The sequence below is a fragment of the Bacillus rossius genome, chromosome 1 (genome assembly GCF_032445375.1).
Source record: "Bacillus rossius redtenbacheri isolate Brsri chromosome 1, Brsri_v3, whole genome shotgun sequence".
NCBI classification, from domain to species: Eukaryota; Metazoa; Arthropoda; class Insecta; order Phasmatodea; family Bacillidae; genus Bacillus; species Bacillus rossius.
The window spans coordinates 313558258-313579788 of record NC_086330.1 but is presented as its reverse complement, the minus strand read 5'-3'; the positions used below and the strand labels follow the sequence as shown (position 1 = coordinate 313579788).

Sequence of the window (21531 nt, the reverse complement as noted above, 5' to 3'; positions counted from 1 at the left end):
GATCTAGTATGGTAAGCTTTAGGATATTTGTAGTTTAAACAAAAGCAATGTTTTAGAGATACACGAATATAGTCACAGAGTAAGTCGAGCACATGGTACTGTGGCGAGGCACATTAAAAGCAATTCTGAGAATTTCTTTCGGTCACAGGATTATCATTTACCGGTGCCGGTTGTGGGTTGTCTCCCTCTCACGCACGCACGCACACACAGGTAGCCTGCCTCCCCTCCGGCCACGTGTTCCTCCACCCGGCTACCTGAGCTGTGTGGCCTGCGAGCTGGCTTCGCCGAGCGGCAGCACGAGACGGTGGAAAACTTTCAGGATTTGCGGAAATTGTGGAAAAGATATCTCGGAATTCAAAGCGATGACTATATGTTTTAAATACATGAATTTCTTCAGAAAAAAATTATCTTTTTTTCTAGACTTGTACTTTTTTTCTGTCATTCTCCTAAGCAGTATAAAATGGCCCCAAAGTTGGACAAGTTGGTGATTTTTTATTTCATATTTTGATAGAAAAAAACAAAAATGTAAAATTATACAGACAATTTGTGTATTATCTTCTCGTGGGTGAAAAATTTTCAGATTCGTAGTGTCGATTAATAAAGTCCCATCATTATTTTAAAAACATAGTGTTCCGCTAACTTCTGATGCTACTAGGGAGGCCCCTTAATGAGGGCCGGTTCAGGGTCGTAGAGGGAAGAATTTCGTGGTAACGGCGATCCCTGCCAGGAAGAGAGCTGAGTCGCTCTGGCCCCAGTCTCCCGCAGGCTGAATGGCTCGCTCCAGCCAGCTGACAACCGTTACAAGCGTCGCGTGACAGGGCCATGCTTTTTTTCTTTTTTTCCTTCCTGCTTTAAAACGTCAAACAAGACTTCTTCACATTCACTCGCGCCTTTTTATTGCTTCATCTCCGATGCCGACCATTCTCCTTGAATTTTTTTCGAAGCATTATTTGAGAGAAAAAGCGATCGGGTATTTACTGGATGGAAAGAAAAAAAATTATAATGCTAAAGCAGTTTTTTTTGTAACATCTTAGCTCCAGGTATACGGCATTTCGTGAATGCGACGGAAGTCAAAGAACTTAAACGTGTAACGTGACATGGGAGCGGCTTGTGCTGCAGCGTGTCAACGAGTGCAAACATATCCATGACGCTTGAAAAGAGAGAGCGAGAGAGAAAGGGTGAAAAAGAAAGAAGATATCAGCTGTTTACCGTTCGTCACGCTAACAGCTGTAGTCGTGAACAGCCTGACGCCGCATTGCCATGTGGCTTTTCTAATACTCTATAAATACATCAAGTCATGCATATTCCCATTGCACAAATCTTTCAAAGATAATACATCGTGAAATAATCATGTATAATATATCATATAAATCCAATAATTTTATAAGTATTATATTAAAACACGTGTTGTGTTAATACACAGTGTGTGATACGACAGGTTAGATGTTACACATCAATGGCGAGCGCTGAAAGGCTCGCTCACTTTTTTTTCTTTTTATCCATTGCCTTCCATCTAATAGACCACCAACCCCAGACGTAAGAAATAGTGAGATTGGCATTTCGGGGAGGAAGTATTTGTATTAGTCAGTAAATAGTGTTTGGTTGTACAATATCGTGTGAACTCTCGCCAGAGAGTGGAATGTTTCCACCCGACGTGACGCCTCGCACTGCGGGGGAACCTCCCAAGGGCGTATCCCCGACGTCTGGAGTCCCTTGGGCTCCAGGCATGCGCGCAACGGTCCCTCCATTGTCACCTGGAGGCTGTCGCAACACACCCTTCCCTCGAAGCCACGGGGGGGCCTCTGTCCGGGGCTCTGGCTGCCCCCATTGTCTGGTCTGCATGAGTGCGTGCGTGCGGCGGTACAATGCAGTTCGCTCTTTGGTACGTATCCTTCCGCCCGCTGCGTCGCCCCGAGCTCCAAACACCGCCCCGTTCTTCGGTCCGGTCCAGGAGCATAGAAGTTAACTCCCAGGTGAAACATAACTCCTTATTTTGTTCTCGGAAATCGGTTACTAACGATTCTGACACTACCAACCCACACAGCATAGAACTCAAAACATTTAGTTTTGTCACAGACCATAGGATCTAGAGTGTTTATCGAATTCTTGGTTCAGGATATATGGCTTAGTAATAATATTATACGTTTTAATACAATTTCGTCATATTTGTACTTTCATTTTTTTATATTCATGACATGAAAAATAAGATTTTTTATAAGATTTTATTAGAGATAGAAGGTGGTGTTTGTTGATGAACTGAAAGAATTTTAAGTTAACCTTGATGTTTCACAATACATACATAACTATCTTTGATTCGTAAAAGCACGATATTAATTTAATTAAATGTCCATCTAATGTAATACATACAAATTTACTTTATTGAAAGTGGTAGCTATAAATAGCGCAAATACACAAAGAGGAATGTACCATTAACTACTGCATTCAAGAATGAATTGATACAGTAAAAACACATGGGCACAAAAATTTTCATAAATTTGGGTATTTAAAAGTAAATGTTTACCGATGTCTTCCGATTCCTTTACATTTAGATGCTACACATTATTTAATATTTATGCATTTTATGTATTTTTTTAAACACATCAAACAGGCATATGTAAAACACAACGATCTTTTGACGAGCATGATTAAAATATTCAAGAACTCCAACCTGACAGTGTAACATTTTTGATTCTCACCTTTATAAAAAAAATTTAATGGTTACCTCAGCATCACACTATTGCACAGGTCAAAATCATCATATCAAGAAAGTAAATTTAAAGTTTGTTCATGTCACATTACTATAATTTACAATTTAGCTCGAAATGTGAATGACATTCTGTTGGTGGTACAGACGAATCGTTAGTGTACAATAAGCAATCAGTAAGCATATCGTAATCCCTATCTTGTGACAGCCCCCTGAATCAGACAATTTGTGGCCAGTCCCCTGGCCTGAATAGGGGAAAAGATTTTGTTGTTAAATTTGCCTTTTTAAAATGATTATTGTATATTATATTTAAGAGATTTTTGTAGTATACTTTTGTGTAGTTTTTATGTTTAGTGTATTTGTAGATTTAAAGACACTCAGTAAAATGTTTGCTGTGCAGGCGGAACTTTGCTAGGGAACTTCGCTGGCATTAGTAGACGGTGTTTTTGCTGTGGAAATATATAAAAATGCTTTGGTGAACTTGTGCGTGATGTACGATGACCCACTCTAAGTGAAGTTGGGATTCCGGACGGACGTACAAGACTGGTTAAGTGCGGCGGCGAGCACTGCTATGGTTCGCGCTAAGCACTGCCGAGCGACCACACACACGCACGCGGTGTAGCGGTGACCGCATGCGTGCAAGAACGTCTCAAGTGCATGGCTTGTGACGTCAGAAAGTGAAGGGGGTGGGCTTGCGAATATACAGGCAAGCGATCGGCTAAGAGACTCTCTAAGCGGCCGCGGCGCAATTCGGACTAGCGGTGAACGAGGCGAAGGCCGGGGAGCCCAAAGACTCGGCCTGTAGGGCAAGAACTTTGGCTGTGTGTTTCTAAAAAATACTTGCTATCGACGATGAAGATCCTGAAATGGTTTGCGAATGCTTTTCGCAAACTGCGACGCAGTAATTTGTGAGTAGATTCTGGTCCGATACTGTTATCGGGACTCAGCCGGTGATGGTGTTTGCATGGGCATGAAGTTAGCTCCGGAATTATATCAACGTAGACTTTGGAAAGAATAATCGTTGTTACGAATTATTTTCCTGCATGCTGCGAAAACAAGTCGTCAGCAAGTACTCTGGTTTTTCTTTCGCGCGAAGAAACATGTAATGTGTTAATCAGCGACACCGCCTGTTAAATGAGAAATTTTAAAACGACCTCATAAAGAATATACTATGAACTTGAGTTTTGGTATAATAATTTATAATAAATTATTATTATTTTAACTTTGTAATTATTATAGTAACTATAAATATTGGCTTATAATTATTTCTTTTAATCGTTTGTTAGTTAAGTTTCTGTGGATCCATTTTGGTACATACATAATTATTTTAAAACCCTGACACGAGGTAGTTTGCGATTTTTCGTAACATCGTAAAAATTGTTCCTGAATAATGTATAGTATTTTTTTATAATATTTTATTATCGTATAGTCTTGTTAGGTAATGCTATTAGTCAAGTATTTTATTCACAGCTCTATGGTTTTGAGTACGAGAATTTGTATATTTTAAGATCGTGCATATAAAATAAACAGTAGATGGAAATTGTTGAGCGATTGATTTCTTTATACAGTCAGCCCAATCCGAATGCATAGCTTTTGTTTGATACTTTCAGCTCTGCTTTCGACCCAACCTCCGTCGGAGATATTTTCTTTAAAAAGGTGTTATATAAAATTAGTAAAATTATTGAGGATATTTGTGATGCTTCGCGCGGGGTTTACGGTTTGTATGTTCCTCCTCTAAGAAGGAAGAGTGCACACAAACTGAACCACTCTTCTGGCGTTGGAATGGGGCATAACGTTTTGATCATACTTTTAATAACAATGGCTGTGAATTGAATTTATAATTTGTAGAGAAACGAAGTAATTACTAATCTGAAAGATGCTTGTTTAGCAACGAGTGAGGATGAAGAGTTAATACTTTTGAGACGATAGGCCTGCTAAAAGAATAATTCTGCTTCTTCGTCTAAAAAAATGTACTCCAAAAATCCTCAAACGTTAAAGAGTTTGACCATTTTAAGTGAGTACTTCGGCCACCAAATGGTAAACGTATGCTAGAATCTTACTCATTTTCTAGCGACCTATTTAGTGTGAATAAAAAATTGCGGGTAGATAAAATTAGATTAATTTTAAGGCACCTGACACAGTTTTGGCGTTTGTTAACAGTTTGCGGTATTGACTGGGCCAGAAAAGTTTTGGTTTACTTGGGGTAAAAAAAAGTATTAAAAAAATTATTTGTTCAAGTTTTAGTCTCATACAACTATCGTACCGATGTAAGTTATAAGACGGGACCTTCTAGTTACAAACCAGCTCTAAACCACGGCAAGTTATCGACGGTATAGTTATCAATTGAGTCATGTCCGAGAATAAGCACAAACTACAAACGGTAACCGTTAGTTATTTTGAAATAACAAAATGCATGGTCGATACCCATGAGTCTGAAATAATTTTGTTGAAGTTGTCTGGTCGTAACAGCAGGCTGTCACTAATTTATAGGTACTGAATGCGATTACAGTGTGGGAGTGGGACTGTAGATATTAAAATAAAGCCACTGCATCATCATGGGCTCGGCGCGCTGAATAATGGAGGTAAGGACCAGCCCATGACGCCATGCGTTTCAGAGCGGGCGTGAAAATATCAGTTTCATTGTTCTCTCGCAAGTATGTATCAACTTCTTACTCCTCTCACTCTCTCTCTCTCTCTCTCTGTCTCTTTCACGCAGGCAATTGTCTTCCTCGGCATGTTTGTTTCTCCGTGTGTTGTTGTTTGTGAGTCCGGGTCCCGCGCCGCGCCGCGGAGTGCGTGCTGAAGCCAGTGCGGTGCACGCGCAGGCTGCGTGGCTAGCTCTTGCTCTGTCTCGCCGCTGTCGTGCGCGTGTCCCATTGGCTGGACGCAGTGTGTCCCATTTTAAGCAATTAGCGCGCGTTGTCTTTAAGATGTGGTCTCACATACCGTGCTGATTTTTTTTTAAATCGGCTTGTCATTACTGTTAGTGATAACTAGAGACATGCATAATTCGCAGATTCATTTCGCGATAGACTAGCATCAAAACAACTATACCTTCGTACCGCTTCTGCGATTGGCCCACATTTTATCCGGGGAACTGTGAGCCAATGGGAAACACTAAACCAAGAAAGTGCCGAATTACGGACAGCCTAGTTGAGACGTCTCACGCGTCAGTAGCCAATGAACAGGTGTCATTTCCTCGAGTATTTAAAGGACTGTGGAGTCCATCCTAGAGGTCAATGAATCCGCGAATTTTGCAGGTCTCTAAGTCAATTAGAAACTCTTGCGTGAAATTTTTGCACACGTTTAACAACACTTAGTAGATATCTGTTGAAAATATTTCTTGATAGAACAACAAACGCAAGAGATGTATAGCAACTAATAGTAATGATAATAGAATGAGAAAACAAATGGCATCAGAACCTTACATTTCATGTAAGTGTGATTAAAATTCTGTGGATTTGTTGTTTTGTTTACGCTTGGTGGGACATCCGACCTATGCTATCGTTGAACACTTTTCACAGTGAGATTGAGATTTGTGTTGAGGAAACTAGTAACTGTAAAAAAAAGTGCTAGTAACGAATTGACCAATAATATTATTTTATTTTGATTAAAATGTTAAACAAATCCACAGGATTTTAATCACACTTACATGAAATGTAAGGTTCTGATGTCATTTTTTTTCTCATTTTATTATCATTACTATTAGTTGCTATACACCTCTTGCGTTTGTTGTTCTATCAGAAATATTTTCAACAGATATTTACTAAGTGTTGTTAAACGGCTGCAAAAAAAATCACGCAAGTGTTTCTAATTGTTATCACTAACAGTAATGACGAGCCGATTAAAAAAAAACCAACACGGTGTGTGAGACCACATCTAAAAAATAACGCGTACTAATTGCTTAAACATTTCATGACATAAGAAAGGCGCGTGGTTTTGACAGATACACTACCAAACACGGAGTGATGCAAATGTAAATCACTGCCACGAAGACTGAGCGGTTACCAGGAAGATTCTCAGAGGCTTGGTCCCTTTGTTCCACAGGGAAAAATTCTCAAGCTGCACAAAACCAAAATGGCAGAAACGTTGTTTAATTAAAAAGACAGATTCAATGTTATCATGGTGTGCTCCTGTGTCTACAACGCCCAATTCATAGTTGAATAAATTTACAGTACAAATTAAATAAACTGCATATATCTTAGGTCATCATAATATCTAAAGATTACTATAATTTCCTTATAATATATATATATATAAACTGTTTTGTTTTGGGTAACTCATAAGTAAGATATTATAAAAGTCAGCGCAAACTGTAATTGATGTGTTTTCATAGAAATCGGTCATACCACTGCACACGCAGTCTTCAAATGCAATGCAGAGGTACAGCCGTGAATCACTGAAATAACTGCCACACTAAAGTTCTGCTAGTGCGCTGCACTGTCAAGAAATCAAGAAATATTTCATTTTTCAAAAAAACATTAGACGCGTAAACATTTTACCTCTCCCTCACTGGTTGCATTATTCACAGCACGCTAATAGAGGATTACGAGTTCAAGAAAAGTGTGCTCAACGTAATTGCAACCAAGACTCTGAGTTTACCCGCAAGTCTTAAACTGTTTTCTGCACAACGTTCCAAAATACAGCGTTAGGATAGGAAATGTTACATTGTGCATTAATGACGATAATATAAAAACAATAATAGAATCTGAACGTCATGACAAGATTTTGTAGGCTAGATATTTTTATTACGGAGATCTCAATGTACAAAAATTGTCAGTAGAGTGTATAGTTAAAGAAAAATATTGCAAAATGTTTTTTTTCTTCGTAAAATCAAACAAATATAAAAAATTGGCTGTTAAATGATTAAACTCACATCCGGAAAACTTTTATAGTAACTAAATCTTAGGACAAAACATATTTAATAGACATTATTATATAATTCCGTAATGGCTTGTTATAATTAGTTATAACTAGCTTAAAATAGTAAAATATTTTTAATTATAAGTTTAGGTTGATATAGAGGTTTTTATTATATGTTTTTTAAATAATTTTACAGCTAAACTTTTTTAATATTTTTTTTTGTTTCAAGCCCATCTTATGAAAAAACGTTTGCAATCAAAACAAACATAAAATATTTATGTGTTTGTACATTTAGGTCTCCGTAATGAAAATATCTAGCCGACATAACAATCACCATTGAATTTCGTCAAATCGAACAGATTCTTTTTTTTATATTATCTTCATTCAAGTACGTAACTATCATGTTAATAACTCAAGTGCAAAATATTTCAACCTTTTTGAGTAATGATACGAAAGATGGCTCGTATGTAAAATAAGTTTTGATGTAATGTAAACTTAAGAGTTTATGTGGGACGCATGACAGACACACAACTTAATTATGAAAAACTTCCGATGGGCGCACAGGGAAACAAAATCGCAAAGAATTTGTAAGTTGCAATTGCAAATGCCTAGGCATACGCTCGGTATTAAAATGTGCGTCATTCATTGAAAGAGTTCTGCCAAGAAATTTTACTTCTTCAGCTTTACTTGATCTAAAATAAAGAAAGAAAGGAAACTAATCCGCGAGTCCTCAATGTCAGCTCCGGCGTGGTTCCTATTGGATTCGCTCTTCACTGTCCAGCTGTGCGGGCGATGACGTTAGTCCTTGTACACTTTGCTACGACGCATAATTTTTTTGTCTCGTCGCCAACCGTATTAAAATATGACGGAAAATAATTACCTCGTCAATGAATGGCAGCACCTACTCGCGTGATCTAGGGACGCGAATTTTTCGACGCCCACTGACCTGAAAATAAATTTGGCAGTTTTACAAATGGGCGAAACACGGTGTCCTAGGGTAACTGCCAAACTCTTCAACAGCTGACCACCAAAAGATCCGTATCTTACGTGGCCCTACAATGTCCGTCCGAAATTAGGTCTAAAAATACTATAGCAGTTCAGTGGTTCAACCTGAGCGTATATTTTAGGCGCCAAAAAAATTAATGCTCAGAAGTAAAGCGTTTCAAAAATAAGCAAATAAAACACTGGGCCTCACCACTAGGCACAGAAAAAAACCATTATTTGCCAAAATGCCTGCTAAACTTCAACAGTTGCCAAAATATTACATTTAAAGTTACTTGGCGTAACAAATTTTAGCGATAAAATTTTCGTTAATTTTCGCCACGAACTGCCTTATGCAAAACAAACATATCTGGCACATTACCGTAACTGCCGATGCTCTTGTAGGGTCCGGCCAAGGTGCCGGTTGTTGGATCTGCTTTTACGAGGGGCCGTGCAGCCGTAAGGCACCTCAATCGCGTGGAAGCAACTCCCGGTTCCTCGACAGCAGCGCCCCACGCGCCCGTGGCGCCAAACAACACCAATACCCCGCGCTAGCCCGCGGAGATATTCCACTCCTATCAGTAGTCCCAACTAAACTGACTTATTTACAGTTTATCTTTAACAAAATAAATTCTGCTTTAAATATAAATATAACAAAATAATAAAGTAGCCAAACAAACCCAGTTGATAAATTCATTTGAGAACAAAACCAAGATTTTAAAGACTTTAAATCATCAGCAATAAAATATCACGTGTGCCAACCTTTGCAAAAAAAAATGCACTAAACTATAAGTAAAGTAACCGACAGGTTACAGTGGAGTTTCACACGCCATATTGAGTTTTTTTCTTCATAGTTTCGTCATTACTATTAATTAGGGTTTATTAATGTGTGTTTATCACTTTAACTCTCTTGCATTCGTTGTTCTGTAAAAAATGTTTTCAACAATTGTTTACTAAGTGTGATATCATGGGTGTAAAAAGGTGCAAATTTTAACAATTACAAACAGTTGCGCTACGTTTTAAACACATGTATAACACAAAGTAAGTAGTATCTTTTGAAAATATCTGTGTCATAACAACAAATGCAAGAAAGGTATAATGTTAAATTTGCCTGAATAGGCTTTAACTAATAGTAATGATATGAAAATTAAAAAAAGTAACTCTGTGTGTGAAACGCCAACTCATATATACATATGCTTCACCAAAATGCATTGAAGTATGGTAGAATGGTAACAAACTTCGGAAGAATAATTCACGTATAATTTAAGAGGTTTCGTTTTTATAATTTTTTTTTTCAAACTACCTGGAGTCAAAAAGCTACTTATCTAACTATGGGGTATTGGAACACGTGCCAACAAAACTAACCATGTTTTTTTTAACACTACAGTCACAGTAATGTTCACTACAGTTTCTTTAAGTGATATGCAGGCGTTCATCAACAAAACCGATTACGCGTCCCGTAGTTTCAAGCTTTGTATGCGATGCTAAATAAATATTGTTTGCATATTCACCGATACGTGTGCTGGGATTCGAAATAGTGTAGGTATATAAAATCCTGTAGTGCACTGAAAATTTCTATAAACATGTCTCAGTATTAGTTAAATCAATGAACACTATTTTTTTAACGGTAACGATGGGACGAAGAACACGTCTGTTTTTTTCTTTTTCAGTTCTTTCAAGCCTGCTTACATCAACGGGTAAAGAAATTATGCAAAGCATGGTAAATCAGTCTGAAAATAAGCAGAGTATTAAAAGTTTAATTTTTTTTGTATAATATTACTGTCATAAATTGTTAACTTTCTTTGGATACGAAACAATAAATTAAAACTGAGCAACACATTTTACAAGGATAAACAATACCGTCATATAATATTTACTATGTATATTCTAGATTTTCAGAGCATTTATGAAGCTTATTAGATAGTATTTAATATTTACCATTTAATACGTGACGGGTGTGTTGGAGTGCAAACAAAAGAGTTTTAATCAAGTAGATTGCACTAAAAATCTATGTACAACGTCTTAAAAATATTACTGATAACTAGAGACCGGAAAAATTCGCGAATTCATTTCGCGATAGGCTAAAATACAAATAGTTATACCTCAGTGCTGCCTCTGTTATTGGCTCACAACTCATCTGGATTAATCTGGGCCAATGAGAAACACCCAACCGAAGCTTTATCGAATCACAGGCTGCTACGTTGGGACGTTTCACAAGACAGCAGCCAATTAGTGCGTGGCATTTGACCGAGTGTACGTAGAACTATGGAGTTCATCCTGGAGGTCATTGAACCCGCGAATTTTTCCGGTCCCTACTGATAACATAAAATCTAACCTGTTTGAAGAAAATTTTAATTAGAGTCGATGTCCATAGTCACGTTTTTTTGTTTCGGTAGTTTTATATTGGCTGAAAATTTGATAGTAGTTGAAGTATCTGCCGAAAAAAATCACGTCCGTCCTGTAATTCAGTGCCAACTGCTGCACGTTATCGAATGGCGGGTCGTGTTAAGGATCGGCGCCGTGATGGCGATGGTATCTGTGCCCGCATCTCCCCGTGGCTGTCACAGCTCGGCCGTCACACTGCGTCGTCACTGCGGCGAGTGACAGCACCGTGCGTGACCAGCTGCGTCACACATGCGGACATGCGCGCCGCTTCGCGACACTATCTGGGCTCTCGTCAGACTGCCCGCTCCAACACATTATTCTTGGCGGCCGTTCGCAAGAGAAGCTGTCACGCACCTTCGATCATGCCTTCGACGAGATTTGCTTCCCGCATAAAATGGCTCTGATTCGTGTCTCGACACTTGGAAAATACCTTAAAGAAATTCAACGAATTACGAAAAACATAGACGATGATATACAGCGTCTTACCACACAGCTATTTTCGAAATACCTTCGCGAAAAAATCACATGCACATACACACAAGTGTCTGTGTTCCAGAACTTGCTTCTCCTTTCGTGTTTTTTTAGAGTAGTTTTTACAGAAAAATATCGCTAGATTTCACAATTGCCAGCTACTATAATTTAATCAGTGGAGGGACGCACAGCACAAATTTATTGATTTTAGTATCCAATAAATTGATATTACCCCACAAAGGCGAGTGACAACGTAATGAAAAGAACTTACGTAATATCGCTTGGATGTATATGATATCATAGCGACGCATGGAGGTGATTGAAGTGTATGATACTCGAGGTGTCTCCCCTTCGTACCACCATGTTTCTACAGCTCTTAACTGCTCAATGCATTTATGATGACTCGGCACTGCTGTATGATACATACGTAGCGAGTATAAAATTAGGTAAAATATTTTTTTTTTTTTACTGTGTCGTGATGTATAGAACGTTCTATAGCCATGCTCATTTACACTTTTCAAAGTAAAAGTCTCATAATTCACACCTATATTTTTCTCTGAACACTGTAGCTCTTCCTTAAACGAATCTGGTTGCTAAACACATTATAAAAGGCACTCACTCATCTTTAGGCGTACCACGGATGTTTCATTGCCCAACAGCTACACTATAATTGGCCTTATTAAGCAGCCTATAAAATAAGGTTTCTCTTGCGTTTTGTTTCCAATGAGGAAAGAGACTTTGCTAACACGAATATTACGTATAACAGTATACATAAGGACTCGCGCGCAGTCGATATTTCGTGAAGCAAAATTGCCTGGCTTCCAAACACTTGTTCACTAATCAGTGTGTAGTCTTCATCCACCGTGTGTTACAAGTAATTTACTCCCTACTAACTTTTTAGTTTTTATTTAATCGTAGTTGCATTACGCAATTGACATTCGCAACAACAAATAACAATTTTGGTAGTATATTAAAGCCAACTCGAGTGTTTGAAGCCTATCTAGTTTAAATACGTCAAGTAAATATTTGTAAAAAAAAAAAAAAAAAAATCCATTTGGTATGAAGTTTTCAAACAATATAAAATATAATTTATTTTTTAATTACTAAGAGTCTTTGTAACAGGACGACATGAAGAAGGATTACAGTTTATAGGACCTTTTGTCTACCAACAATACTGCAAACTTATACCATTCGCCAGTACATTTAGCTTCTCCGATGTCTCGTCATCTTGCCGTCTCCAAGCGACAGTGTGCAGGAAGCGAGCGCTCGACAGCAAGTGCCTAGTTGCGTGACAGCCTTGAAGCTGCCACATTACCTGTGTCTTTTGTAAATTACCTGGTCTCCATGGAGACGGGGCGGTGTAGACCTAGTCGGAGGCTTCGATCGAAGAGTGTTCCCCGCTCTTCGCCAACGTGCAGTCGGCGCTGGCTGCAAGCCTCAACTTTGCCTTGCGCCTGTCTTGCGGAGAATCGGAAACATTCATCATGAGAATGTACTCGCTAGCAGGATCTTATTTAAAATCAGCCTCTGGAAAAAAATTACTAAAAAGTTGCGAATCTCCTCATTGGCATCGAGCAAAATAAAATATTTCCGTGATTTAAAACTTATTTTAAGTGTAATCAGTGATAAAGTTGTCTGTGAAATCCTTTATATTTTGTTTTGATGCTATTTCAATAAGGATTGAGTTACAATATTAAATAATCCCATGTGATGGGCGTATGGTCATGGTGTTTTGGAAAACCGAAGGTTAATCATTGAGTTGAAAGTATACCTTAGGACTTGTCTTTTACACTTCATGGTCGGTTACTGTATATTCGACATCTAGAAGTGACCATGATTATTTATTACAGTTAGCAGACACCGTGCAGTGTTCATTCTTCCACACATGTTTGTCACGGAGACTTTATAATAAATTTTGAAATAATATTGTATTCTCTTCATTAACACTTTAAAACATCGAACAAAAACTTTTCCACAAAAGATTTACTAATTTTATTTGTATACGCTTCTAACACGAAATCAGTTTTAAAAAAATTGTGTTAGTATTGAAATATGGGTGTAGATTTCAGCTTAGGGTGAGACTGTATTCGTGTTTATAGAGTCAGTTAGTTAGTTAGAGTGATAATCACACTAGTGAGGCTAGGAACAAGCAGCGGGCTTCCCAGGAAGACGGAGGCGACGTGTGCTGCGTTAAGGACATTAATAACGCATCGTCGCAGTGCATAACATTTTGAAACTTTTGCGTGCTTATCTGTGACAACCCAACATATAAACTGATTTTAGCTTGTTTTCTGTGCGTTTGCAAGTTCATCATTTCTTATATATTAATTTTTTTGCCCGTTATAGATTGTAACCAGCAATGGCGTATGCACAAAATAATCTTGAATCGAGACATTCGTACTTAAAATGCTGTGTTTTAAAGTAGTGTTTCACTGAGCGCCATGTTGAATCGTGTGCGTTCCTTCGGAACCAGCGCAGTGTTAGCTATCCGTGCCCTCCGTGAGTTGCGACCAGAAGCATCAAGGTCGGCGTGAACTCACCCGTGGCTGTGCTTGCAGCGTGCGGGTCGTGCCCTCGATCCGCGGAACGGAACGAGCTCCGCGCGGGCGGGCGCAGGTGCATCGGCCGCCCTGACCTTGAGCGACTCCGCGCGTCACACCAGCTGTTGGGGGCTGTGACGACCGTGATGTCGCCGTTTGTCGCACCGGCACACGAATAGGCCTTCCCTCTGTGGAAAAATGTAATGTCACTTTACGGTTTGTCCGACAATGGTTACGGCCATGTCGTTTCTTACGGAGTACGGAGTGGGAGACGCCATGTAGTTTGAAATTGAAGTAAAAAGCCACCGTAATTTATCATAAATATAATCGGTTGAATTTGGTATTCACACTTGTGAGGTTAGAACATTTTAAATAGTGTAATGAAGTTTTGGACAAAAAAGGTTTTCCATTGTGTCAAGGCCTTCACACAAATACTTCCTTTTATTGGCTGTCATCAGTGGGAGAACTACAACCAAACAGTTTAAAAAAAACAATTAGAGGGTTTTGAGAAATATCTCACAGATAGTACTTAACATTTTCGCTGAGCACGTCTGTTTCTAAGCGTGCGGCGCTAGAGTGCGACAGCGTGAGGCATCGCACGCCTGACTGAAGGCCGTCGTGGTAAGAGAACAAACAGTGGCGCATTCCGGCTGGAGCAGGGGTTGGCAGCCCGCGGCCCGCGAGCCGCACGCGGCTCTGCGACTCGCTGCATAAAGAGCCGAGCAATCACAACGCAGGCTCTGTACCTGGCGCTAGCGCCCCCGCCCCCGCACTCGCCCGGGTGCTTTTATATTTTATTAATTAATTAAAATGATTTAGGCTATCGTGTTTTATCAGTAGATCTCTTTTGTTGACTACCATAATTTTAACAATCACGTGTTTTTTTTTTTCCTTAAGTAGCCTTTATTTTTAAGAATTAATTTTTAATTTGTAAATAAAATATTTTTATTTTATCTCGTTTCTTAATCGTCTTAAAATTCCATGTAGATACAGGGAAAATACATGGTGCAGCTCTCTAGAAAATTGGAGAATCTGTTTACTGAATATTTGGCTCATCTGTCAACCCCTGGGCTAGTAGATAGTAGAGTTTTAATGAGAATTTCATTACATTTAATACGTTAATAGTATCTGAATATTCTTTTCGAAATTCTTTTGTCGTTTAAAATATTTGTAAAGTTTACTATGATTAAGTTAAATTTTGTGCAACTTTTAGCAAATGTGTTTGTTAGAAATTTGTTATCAATCGTTCTGTTTCATTAGCAATTCACTGTAAACGCAAGTAAAAATATAAAGGTTGATTTAAGTTCCCACAGAAAAACTTACCACATACGTTCTCCTCGTTTTCCAAATGTGCAAAAACGAGTTCGATCTTGCCGCAAATGAAACTCGGACGGCCTGAATAAGGATATGTGAATCTGACCGCTAGCCAACACGCTGAGGGTTAACATGGGGCTGTTGTATTCAGTTATTTTGCTGAATATTTTCATGATTTTGGAGGTTTGTTTTATTGCATTGTGGCATTTGCTCATCACCATTCAATGTGTTAATGTCTTGTTTTACCAAAATTTACTTTGTCATATCTTGAACACCATGGGATATATGTAAGTTATATGTTCAAACTTACGGCTCACGATGTCGTAAAACCTTCATTTATTTATAAGTTGGTTTTGTAATTAGTTAATACTGTCAAACGCATATTCGCTAGTAATATAGAACGAAATTAACCTCATGTTATGTTCCCCAAAACCCATCTAGTTTGATTCTAATGAACTATCGACAGTACATATTCAAATCACATGTAAACATATTATTTCTTCCAGTTTACTTCAAACACTTAGTCAACAAATTTTAAACTACATGAATACATATTCGATTTCATCAGTAACCAGTGGTTGGTTTTTGTGGAAGTCACTGAGAAAATATGTTTCCTGTATGAATGTTTTTCAGAAGTTGCAGTGTTAAATGATTTGGCGAGCAAAATAAGATCATTTATTGATCGCATACTTAATTGTGAGGATAGGCGCAATAGCATCACATTTGTAGTCATAATCTTTTCTAAGGTTTGAGCTATCAACGTTTAGGTATAGTTGACTACACCTACAGCAATGCTAATTTTTACCCGAATAGAGAATATAATAAGAAATCAGGCTGACCAATAAAACAGTTAATACATAATATATAAATTATATCTAGAATCAAAGATTAATAATATCTAGGGATAGCTGAGTTCGTTACAACCAGAAGATTCAGGGTTATGTTTTTAATTTTCGTGTGTGTGCACGCCTGCAGAGAATTGTAAAGGCAGGTTGTCTTGTTTGTCTTGTGGGTACAAAACAGCTAACAAACAGAACATGAATGTCCCCACGATGCCGTCTGTTAAAAAATTGAAGTCTTTTCGTTATTATATTTTCGTTACTAACTCGGCCATGCGCAGTTCGCATTTTCAGTAAATTGACGAGTTTTACAACAGTGAATCGACCTCAAGCAAAGGAAGATTTGGTCGTAGTTCCAGACAACTGGAGCTTTGTAGGGGATACGGGATTCTGACAACTTAGTTGTGGGTTTCGTTCTTGAAGAAATACGAGTGTTTTCCTGCAGACTTTACAGGTTCTTGAAAAAAAAAAAAAACTTTGGAACACCTATGTTCCAATGAACACTTAGCGGCCGACATACTGCTTGAAACTGCTTGTGAATGTGAGAGTGACTGGTTTCAAGTTAGTACTACTTATTATTGTCTTGTTTTGGAAACGCTTTATAGCACGTGAATACCTATGCTTAATTTTCAGTAACCTGTTAATTAGTTTTTTTTGGTAAAATTGTGTCATTTTTAACTTTTAATCTTTGCGTATTTATATAAACATTAATTCATCTTTCTATCTTATTACATACCGTCAACCGGGGTGAGATTGGTCCTGCAGGGTGACATTGTTCCACTTAGGGTAATTTCTTATATATTTTTACCAGGACATAGTCAGTGGGAAATTTTGGGTTGTAGGGGCTTTCATTTGTTCTAGCATATATGTTGGTCACACTGCCATAGCTTTTTTGAGATTCAGGATAATTTCACTAGGAGCAGCACTAGTTTGTTTTGAGTTGATATATTTTAGGCGGGAACAACAGCTGATAACTTTCACATAAGAGACTAGTTACGAAAGTAGCAAAAATTCTGGTAAGTACATATTTAGTGCCTTATAGTATGCTAATAAAGTATCGGGAAGTATTTAAATAGTTAAACATCAATATTTGCCAATAATTTAAATAATTAATGACAAGTCAGTTTTTAGGTAAAAAAGGTGTGACTTTGGTCCTGGAACAAAGTCACCCCATTTTAAAGTTAACTAGTTAAAATGTAAATTGTAACTAAAAATTAATTCAAAACAAGCCTGTTTGTCTTTTTTTACTAAAGTTTCTAAATAGGAATGGATTTTTTTCTTTGTTTCAGGGTATAATTCCTAGAAAGTACAAACGTGTGGTTGGATATCGTCCCTATATAAGCTATAAGACTGAAACACTGGAAAAATGCATAGAAGACATCAGATGTAATTGAATTTCTCAACACAAAGCTTCTAAGGATTATGGTAGTCCTTGCAGTACAATAATAAACAAGTTGAAAGGTCAGCTAAGCTCTGTAATTGGTGGGCCAACAGTGTTTACTCCGCAGGAAGAGGAGGGTTTTGCAAACCATGTGTTGAAACTTGCAGAATTTGGATTTCCAGTCACAAAAGGACTTAAGATTCTGTGTCAAGGATTATTTGGTCTTCTTCTAAAGAATTTAATTGAAGATATCTCTCCTAATGTGAAGCTAAATCTGATTTCAGGATTCAGGAAATGTAGCATCCATCCAGTTAACAAGCAAGAACTATTGGCCAGATATCAAAGCCTTGAAGAGGTGGACATGAATACCATAGGCAATGCATTTCTGAAACACTTGTTGGAGCAACGTAAGGACATCGAAGGAGTAAAAACTGGAAAGCAAAGTAAGAAGAAACTAAGCGTGCCTGCTGGACAAATCATTACAATTGAAGATTTGAGAAATGAGCCTGAACCTGAAAATTCAAAGAGAAAACCTGGATGTCCTAAACTAACAGTCGTTTTGCTGAAAGTGATGCCTCAGGTGAAACCGAAGAAATGGATCTGGGATCCGATAAATTGAGTGAGACCTTCAGTGAAGAAGATAATGAAGACTCATATCAAAAAACTTCATATTTGACTTTTCATCAGAAGAAAGAAAGAGTTGAAGGAAAATGATTTCATAACTGTTCGTTGCAATGGTGAAGAGTATCCCGGGATTATCCAGAGACTTCCTTCTGATGACGAAAAAGGACCAACTGTTAGTTGCATGGAGAAGTCTGTGAAAAGTTGGAACTGGACGAATGGGAGGATGTAATAAGAAAAATTGCACCTCCTAAACTTCTAAGTAAAAGGGGATTCTACAGTATGCCAGAATTAAATTCTTACTATGTAGTATTTTAATAGATTCTCAATTTGTCAGTAGCTAGTGAAAAAACTCAATTTAACATGTTCAATTTTTGTTTTAAACGTTAAGTTGTTGACAGTAACTGTATTTGATAAATTTATTAACTGTTTGTTATTCTAAAATAACGTTTTGTCATGTGGCCATTTTTAACGCATATATTTAAATAAATATTAGTTCCTGAGATATTCCTTTCTTTGATAAAAGCCAGTCTTGCTGAGTGCAAGGGGTGACATTGCTCCAGAACAGAATATCAACCTATAAAAACAGTATTCACAAGACGGACCAAAGTCACCCCAAACCTGGGTGAGATTGTTCCACATTTTCAAAAAAATATATTTTAAAATATATGTTACATACTTGTTTATGTTAATCATGCTATATTCCTGAATAACACAATTAACATTTTACTAATTTTTAAAATATTTTCCTTGTATATTTTTGTCTGTTACAACAGCTGCAACGTAAATAACACCATAAAATGGACCAATCTCACCCCGGATGACGGTATTTCATCATCTATTATGTTTTATGTTATGCTTATTGAAATTTGAATATGCATGTATGATGTAATAGCAGAAAATGCGGTCAGGTGTAAGAAAAGGCGTATCTGCTTAATCACGCCAATACTTTTCCGTGTAGGAAGCATGCTGACTGTGTAGTGTTCGTGAAGATCGCTGTGTTGTGCCGCGTGAGGAGCGGGCCGGCAGCTCGTTACTTGAGGGCGGGGAGGGAGGGAGGGACTCCTCGTGCTCTCGGTTCTCGGAAAGCTCTCACGGCCCCGCAGTCAATTCTACGGGAAGTAGTTTATTTGCCCCCTCCTCCCTCCAACCCCTCCGACTAGTGAGTTGACACGCCCGGAACCCAGCTGCATTCTTCGGCGCGGCGATCGACCACCCGGCGCGGCGGCAGCGGTGCGCTGTGGCCTGGAGGGGGATGGGGCGGCACCATTACTACACTCTTATAAACACTGGTGGGACCTGAAGAAAGGGAAGGGGGGGCTTAGCGGCTTCACCCCTCCCTCCCACGGGACACTTGTCAATATTCCGATTTCCCTCCTAATTCCTTATCTTAGTTTACCAAAGTGTTATTTCACTGCAGTGCTATAGATAATAGGACCTTTCTGAACCACAATTCAAAATTTACTTAGTGTTTCAATTCTAAATGTATTACTAAAGTTGATTAGAAATTTTCATTTTACCCTACCCCTCCTACCCCCCCTTGTCAAAAATTCTGGCTTCGCCCTTGCTTAGAAATTACAGTGAATTTACGAAAGAACCAAGCTGAGATAAATGCAGATTATCTCAGATAACTGGATCTTACTAAAAACTTCGACTTTTGAGGCCGAAAGTAAAAAAAAAAATTCTGTAAGCTAAAAAAGTTTTTTAATGTTTGATCAAAATTAGATATAATATTATTATTGTTGAATCATGTTCAAAGTAAGTGAACTTAACACCCGAGTATTTACAAAGATAACTGTAAATAAAAGAAGATCCCCAGATTATCTTGTAACCAGCGGTCTTTGTACATGTCAGGTTCTGTGTGTCTAGCCACTTCAACTATTCTGAAAAGTAATAAAGAAGGGTTCAATAAGTGCATGCTCAGGCCATCATTTGTCTTGCCTCCAGCTGTTAGTTAAAATGTTCGTTGCACACTGCTCAAAATTTTCACCTTTTAACTTACGAAGAACGCAGGGGATCTTCGTAAATTTACGGTTACTTTCATTGATTTACGGATAATGAGATCACGAATTTAAAATAATAGTCTTGGTGTATTCACAAATCTTAAAAACAAAAATGGTCAGTAAACACTCTTATTTTGTCCGCGCGTTAGTTTATCTTTGTTTAGAACGAAACATACAACTTTGAAATCAAATTACGTCGTAGTTTCTTAAAAAGATTCCGTTATTTGAAATTACGAAGTACTCTTAGTTTGCTTCGAGGTTAGTTCTTCATTGGAAAGTCCGTAGATTTGCTGTATGTTTAATTACTTTCCTTTTTATGCATGTCTATGCTTAATTTTTAATTACTTTAAATTAGTTATGGTTGAATCTTTAGTAATAGTTGTTAATATTTGAACATTAAGTTAAAATTTTAATTTGTTCCCTTAATATTTAGTCAACATCTGCTTATATCATGCTTAATTTTTAATATTCCACTATTTGATGTAATTGCAGAAAAGTGGTTAAGTGTAAGAAAAGGCGTACTGCCTTAACTTCGCCACCAATAAAGACGATAAATAAATAGATAGATTTACTTTAATTCCCAGCAGTGCAGGCGGCGCTCAAGCCTGCGCGACGAGTGAAACAGCGCATCGCGGCGGAGCCGGGTACACACGTGTGCTGGCGCTGGTCACCGTGTGGGTTAGGACGGGGGGAAGGAAGAGGGGTGATCAGCTGCCCGCACGGCGGCAAGCCGCCCCAGTGGCCGCGGGCTGGCCATTAGCAGGGGCCGGGGCCCCTTTGACCGCGCGCTGATCCCGCTGCGGTTGCGATCACGACCGCTGCGCTCCCGAGATACCGCGCCCGATAATTAAATCAGACCACCGCACCGAGCAGACAGCGCGCTGCTCGACCGTCAACGCTGCAAACACGCAGCTCTGTTTCACAAAGTCCAGATGCCTGCCATTTTTTTATTCCGCGGTAAAAAAAAAAATTAGGTATGCCCGCACCAGCGGTTTCTTCCTTGTGATTGGCGGCCATTCTAGCGAGATACGTCGCTGCCTTGTTTGACCGAGCCACTCAGGACACGTTTGCTTCCGCGCTGAATTACTGAAATTGGTGCTGCAACGATTTTACGTGTACCTGAAAGAAACTTGCCCAATCCCGAAACACAGACGATGTTACAGTGTATTTTTTTTTTTTTTTAACTTTCATATAGTCACGGCATAACAACGTCGCTAATGCTGTCGTAGAACTGTTTAATTATAAATTGTGATTTGTGGCGAAATTATTGTGCAAGAAGGAAGTTCGTCCTAACCATCGCTGAACAGAGGCACCAGTTACGTTGGCAGGTATAGCAGACACCAAAAAAACCGTATCGAATACTTAAAAAAAAAAAGATAAATCTTACGGGATGTTTTCAGCCACGGTTATTTCGCATATTTATTTCACT

The 21531-nt window shown here is 38.4% G+C and overlaps 1 protein-coding gene across 2 annotated transcripts in view; it reads left to right on the top strand.

Annotated features, from left to right (window-relative positions):
- The window catches only part of LOC134527916 (apoptosis-stimulating of p53 protein 1), a 1064179-nt gene that overhangs the window by 502176 nt on the left and 540472 nt on the right, over window positions 1–21531 (top strand). The gene's annotated exons all lie outside the window — the stretch shown is intronic.